Genomic DNA, 6291 nt, shown 5'->3' with positions numbered 1-6291 from the left:
AAATGATTTCCTTCTGGTCCTACGTGTTGATTTTATCAGTCAGTCAATATGATGGTTATAGGCTGTTAATTATTTCTTTTATCCATTCTTCACAATGTTATTGGTCATTTTGCATTTCAGGCCTATTAAAGGGACTGCAATTCACAGATGTTTTCAGTTATGGAAACGTATTGCTGTGTCTTTGCTTTGATTGCGTGTGTGTGTGTGTGTGTTTGTGCGTGTGTGTGTGTGTGTGTCTAAGAGAGAGATAGAGAGACAAAATACTTTGGTCTTAAAATACGATTGAAAGGCTATCAAATCAAATGGTATATTTCATTACAGGTGATTGCAGCTGGCCTGGCACAATGCATGATTGTAGGCCTACCTGTGTTATTTTATCACATTTTTGTCCGATTTATTTGAATGACAGATGGCGCCATCTTGTGGCTGCTACTACTGTATGTAACATTAGGCCCCTTACATCCACTCCCAGATTAATTTGGTCCCCAGTCTAGGCCATGTCAGAACTCTTTAGTGCATTGTCTTAACCTTTATCTGGGTGCTATATGAGGTATGTTTTATGTCTTTGTCCTGCTGGTAAAAGCATGACCTCTGATGATGAAGCAGGGCTGTCAGGAAGCCTTGAAATGTTATAGAATATAGTATAATAGAATAATACATAGGTAGTTTCACGATCAGGGTAAGCGCTTGACATTTTCTGCATACATGTCTGACAAAATGTGTGACTGTGTTGGATAACTGTAGGCCTATGTTTATTATTAATGACTAGACTTAGAAGCACCTTGGCAGTCTGGGAAATAAGTGCAAAAAATAAAATTTGTTGGCACAAAATAGTCATTTTCATCCTCAAATTGACATTTTGTTTTTAAAACAACGCCACTTCAAACCATTTCAAATATACACAGGAGAGATATAAAATTCTTAGTGCTATAGCCTAGTTAGGGTGTTACAGCTGTCAATCAAAAAATAACCCTATTTACCATCAAAAAACAAAATCACTAACAAAGCAACTTTTGTGGGCAAAACAAAAAACATCACCAAGAGAACAGCCTTCGAAAGCATTTCACTGGGGCTATCAAGCAGGCACCTTCATTGGTGTTTCATTGAATTACACATACTGATGCTGAAAAAAGATGTCCAGACACACACAAACATGGGAAGTATACATATCTAAGAATTCTCATTGATCTGTTGCCATGAAATCTTTTTTATCCTTCAACTGCTGTATATTAAACAAACAAAAAATATAGGCCCTAAATAATGACATTTCAAGAAGGTTTGAATTTTAGGAAACAAAGTGCTTACCGTGATTGTGAAACTACCCTACATGAACCATTAGCACATGTACAACCCCTCCCTCCATCCCCCAGTCTAACATCATACTTGACCAATGGTTGATACCCTATTACTTTAAACTTATCCTTGCACTGCTGCTATAATTCTCATTACTATGTTTACATTTTTCTCTATATTGTCCATATAATTATACTATAACTGTTATATGCTTACATTTATCTCTATATTGTCCATATAATTATACTATAACTGTTATATTACTATGCTTACATTTTTTCTCTTATATTGTCCATATAATTATACTATAACTGTTATATTACTATGCTTACATTTTTCTCTTATATTGTCCATATTTAATACTGGTCTCTTATATTGTCTTTATTTATTGCTGGTTGCTAGGCTTTAAGGACTTATTTGCACTACCACAATGACACACACCTCATTGAGCACCTTACCACTGCATACTGAATCACAGGGTCAGTCCTTGCCCTGTCACTGCAAGCGCCTCATGCTTATACATCCTTATACTTTCATGTGGATCTTTGTTTTAGTATCTTTAGTATCTTTTACTGTTCATTTTAGTCATGTGGATTTGTTATTTTATCATCCTGTTTATGTTGTTGTGTGTGGTGTCTTAAGCTACCTGGGATCTTGAATTTCCCATTCAATAAAGTATCTATCTATCTATCTATCTATCTATCTATCTATCTATCTATCTATCTATCTATCTATCTATCTATCTATAACAATCATCAAACAGCCATTCAATCAGGCAAGAAGACATGAAAAAGTTAACCCCTTCAATTGGTAATTTCATAAGCTATTGTAGGTTGTCAAATTAGCATGGTGGACACAGGAACACTAAGATCTCTGGAGGTCGACTTGCTGCCTTGAGATTATCAAGCTTTCGTATTGTCCATCCATTTTAGGTTCTTTGCTCTTTGTTATCTTCATGCTCAGGATGACACACAAAGCCAACACAAAGGTTGACTCAACTTTTAGAAACTGGGTGCAAGGGGAGTCCAGTGATTTCTCCCATTTTCCAAAAGGTGTCAATATTATAAGGAAAGGGGTGAAGAGGTAACAGTAGTTTTGGACATATCTATAGGGGGAGGGGCCAGTCTTTTGCAGAAGCCCCCTCACCAAGTGTAATGGTATTTGATATTTGGAGAATCCATGGTGTTACCAAGCCAAATGCTGAGTATGCCTTAATCCATAGGCTACAGCATGGATGACCAACAGGAATGCAAGAAGGCATCTATGCCCTATTCTATGAGTTAGAGACAATTGGGTTGTTATAATGTCTCTTTGCAGAGAACAGCTAAAACTAGAGCCATTGACTTTGGCAGAAGATAAACCATTTCAACTACACACATTAAAAGGATTATTGTGGTAATAGCTCTGTGGTTAGCTGAAGGATGCCCTCTAAGATCTATGATATCCATAAAACTCAACAAAACTGTATCCTATATATCCTTCTGAGTGAAAATCCAGTTTTATTTTTGTCTCTATCTGACTTTCCTAGAGTGAAGACAGAGGTCGGGCACTCCTGCGATTATTTGAGGTGTGTGGGATGTATGATGAGTGATGGGTTTGGCCCTGCAGGGAACAACAAACATGCCAAATCTGGGTCACTATGGGGCTGCGGATTCACGTGACCACAGGGGAGCTGTTGCTATGGATACCATGCACCTGTGCATTGTGTGTGCACATGTTTGTGGTGTGTATGTGTGTGTTTGTGTTGCACCATGGGTATAAGTGTACCATGGTTAAGTATGAGGAACAATGGCGAATTGGCGTCTGTGCCTTAAGTTTGTAATGTTTTGCCTGGTGCGTGAACTCCAAAAGTTGAGTATTACAGTAGAAAAAGACAGAGGCGCACTTAAGGGCTTGATACTAGAGCCGAGGTTTTTACAATGAGTCTAAGGACAAAAAACTAGGAGACAACCGTTTCGGGCTTAGCCCATTATCAATGTCTCCATTATCATGATAAAAACGAAATGTGATAATATACAAGTCTCGTAAACCCATATTTAGCAGCAAAAAGGACACAGACAACATATCTAATGTTGAAAATGAAAATTTGGACTATTTCATGGAAAATATAATGTTCATTTTGAATTTGATGCCAGCAACATAAAAGTTGGGACGGGAGCATGTTTACCTCTGTACTGCTTCACCTCTTCATTTAACAAAATTCTGTAAATGTTTCAGAACTGAGGAGACTATTTGCTAGAGTTTTGAGAATTAAATGTTGTCCCATTACTCCCCAATACACGATTTAAATTGCACAGTATGGGATATTATGTTTTTCATTCCATTATGCACCTAATTTGACAAATCTGGACTGCAGACAGGCCATTTTAACAAATGGACTCTTCCTCTATGGATAAATACTATTTAAATCTGTGCAGAATTAATTTTGCCATTGTTTTCCTGAAATATTCAAGGTCTTCCCTGGAATAGATATTGCCTGGATGGCAGTATATGTTGCTCAAAACCTGTATACATCTTTCAGAATTGATTGTGCTTTGCCAAATGTGCAAGATGCCAATGCTGTAGGCACTAATGCTCCTCCACACCGTCATAGATGTTGGTTTCGAACTGAGCACTAAAACAAGTTGGATAGGTTGGAAACATGGATAGGCCCTCTCCTCTTTAGCCCAGATGAGTCCATGATTTCCAAAAAATAATGGCAAACTTTGATTGGTTTAACCACAGGACCTTTTTTCATGTTACCTCAGTCCATTTTAAACAAGCTCAGGCCCAGATAAGACGGTGGTATTTTTTGTATCGTGTCTCAATACAATTTTGGTTGTTAACATTTTGGCTACAGTTTTTGAATTGAGTATCAAACTGTGCACATAGACAATGGTTATCAGAGGTTGTCCTGAGCCCATACAATGACAGGTGTGGAAACAGGTCTGGTGTTGATGCAGTGCCTGAGGTCCAAAAGACCACGACCATCCAATGTGTTTTTCAGCTCCTTCCCTTGTTTGAAAAGATTTCTCTGGATTCTCTGAATCTTTATGTCCTGTAGATGATGAACCCCCCAAATACTTCACAATTTCATCTTAAGAAGCATTAAAATGACTTTGTTTCATCATTTGTGTACACAGAGTGATGTGTACCCAGAGTTTACACAGAGTGATGAATACCCCTACATCTTTACTTCTAAGAGACCCTGCCTCTCTGGAATGCTCTTTTTCATACCAAATCATGTTGCCAGTTATCCTAATTAGTTGTGAAACATTCCTCCTTTTGTTTTCTTTATCATTACACACATTTTCCAGCATTTTTTTTATCCCTGTCCCAACTTTTTTTGAAACATGTTGCTGGTATCAAATTCAAAATTAACATATATTTTCCATGAAATAGTCAAATTTGTAATTTTCAACATTTTATATGCTGTCTGTGTCCTTTTGCAAGTAAATATCAGATTAAGAGATTTGCAGATTATTACATTCTGTTTTTATTCACATCTTACACAACGTCCCAACTTTTGTGTAACAAAACTTGGGGTTGTAGATAGATAGATCGGAATTTAACACTGGTTGCATGTGATTGGTTTATTGAATTTCACTTCACCAGAGAGGTCTCGCCCATTTCAGAGTGCCCATGTTGATGTAGCTTCCCCCTATACTGTAGCTCTGCCGAACTTGGGCCCCTAGAGTTTGATAGGTGTGAGTGACATTCAACAATAATAAACACTTCAAGGTGGAACAGTGTCAAGGATCCCCTGGAGCACCCCTTATTAATTCCCAGTATATTGTTTTCTTTTTCTCTAAAACCTGACATTTTTCGTTGAAATATGTAGAGTCAGGTTAGTCAGATCCAGCATATAAACTATATATGGATGGCGTACAATATTGCCCACTGCTGGGCTCTGTTTCTCAGGGAATTCCCTCATTTCACCTCACGAGGTCGCCGAAAGTCAACTCGTCAACTTAGTTTGGTGCGTGCACCTCTCCACTTGTTTCGTAACTGGTCCCGCCGTGGACCTCGGCACACCTGCCATCAAATCTTTACATGATCAAATAATCTCTCCTTATTCCTGAACGTCTGGATTGAATTTGTACAAATGCCATAATTCAAGTCAGCTATAACTGGTTGAATGTGTTAGAGGAGCGAAATACTAGCCATATTATCTCAAACAGAATTGTAATTTATGTCAGTCATGTAAATTAAATACATAACTGACAAAGTTTTTGTACACTACTGCTTGAAGGGTTAAAGAGACCTGTGATGCCATATGCCGGAGGTAGTGCGAAAGGAGGGGGCAAGGCGCGCGCAGGATCGCAGCGAACGGGAGAGGGCAGGCGTCAGTAGCCCAGTGTGCGATCGCGGGGGGAATCGACAGGGCGAACACGGGTTGTGGACACAATGGATTCTCAAACTGACGGACTGTAGGTAGCGGCAGAACGAGCCTTTGATGAATGCAGGAAAAAAGGTAACATAGACAACCTGCGTTGAAATGTAATGTTTCACTGTTCACTGTTATTTGTCCTTTCTTGGTTTTGACACGAATAGGGAACTGTTATATGGACAGCAGAAGATGCAGGAAGCGACGTAGCTGACTCTAGGCATCAGGCAGCTGAAAAGCGAGGCCCTTCTTATCTGCAGGGTCCTAGTGCCATTACTGATAGGCTACATGTCATCCTGAGAAGAGGTTGTTGACACGGTTGTATTGTTAGTGGAGTAAACAAATAAATCATCTAGTTTCTTCAGATGTGTATCCGATCAAGCCAACTAAAGGTATTCTTACTATTACTAACACTGTTTTTTATTACGCGTTTTTATTACTGAGTCTGCGATTAGCACGAGACTCGCTCACAACAAAGCCTGCATAAGGCATGGTAGTTCAAGGGCTCCTGCATAAACCGCTAGACTCAAATGCATCCCAATTTATTGTGTTCTTTGTTCCTGTTAGTCCTTATACATGTTTTTCAGATGTCTTGTCTTCCGCGACTAACTGCTTGTATTTACGGCGTTGTA

At 38.8% G+C, this 6291-nt stretch overlaps 1 protein-coding gene across 3 annotated transcripts in view; it reads left to right on the top strand.

Annotated features, from left to right (window-relative positions):
• The first annotated feature begins 5591 nt into the window (after positions 1-5591).
• Positions 5592-6291, top strand: part of ppp1r9ba (protein phosphatase 1, regulatory subunit 9Ba) — a 56782-nt gene continuing 56082 nt past the window's right edge. For 2 of the 3 annotated variants that reach the window (XM_048245726.1, XM_048245724.1), the window contains exon 1: positions 5592-5746. The gene's annotated coding sequence lies outside the window, so the exon portion shown is untranslated. Of the gene's footprint in view, positions 5747-5936; positions 6052-6291 lie in introns of those variants that run through there. The other variant, XM_048245725.1, reaches the window with a different exon arrangement.

The sequence above is a fragment of the Alosa alosa genome, chromosome 6 (genome assembly GCF_017589495.1).
Source record: "Alosa alosa isolate M-15738 ecotype Scorff River chromosome 6, AALO_Geno_1.1, whole genome shotgun sequence".
NCBI classification, from domain to species: domain Eukaryota; kingdom Metazoa; phylum Chordata; class Actinopteri; order Clupeiformes; family Clupeidae; genus Alosa; species Alosa alosa.
Note: the sequence above shows the minus strand (reverse complement) of the source record. Positions and strands in the feature narration are given on the sequence as shown.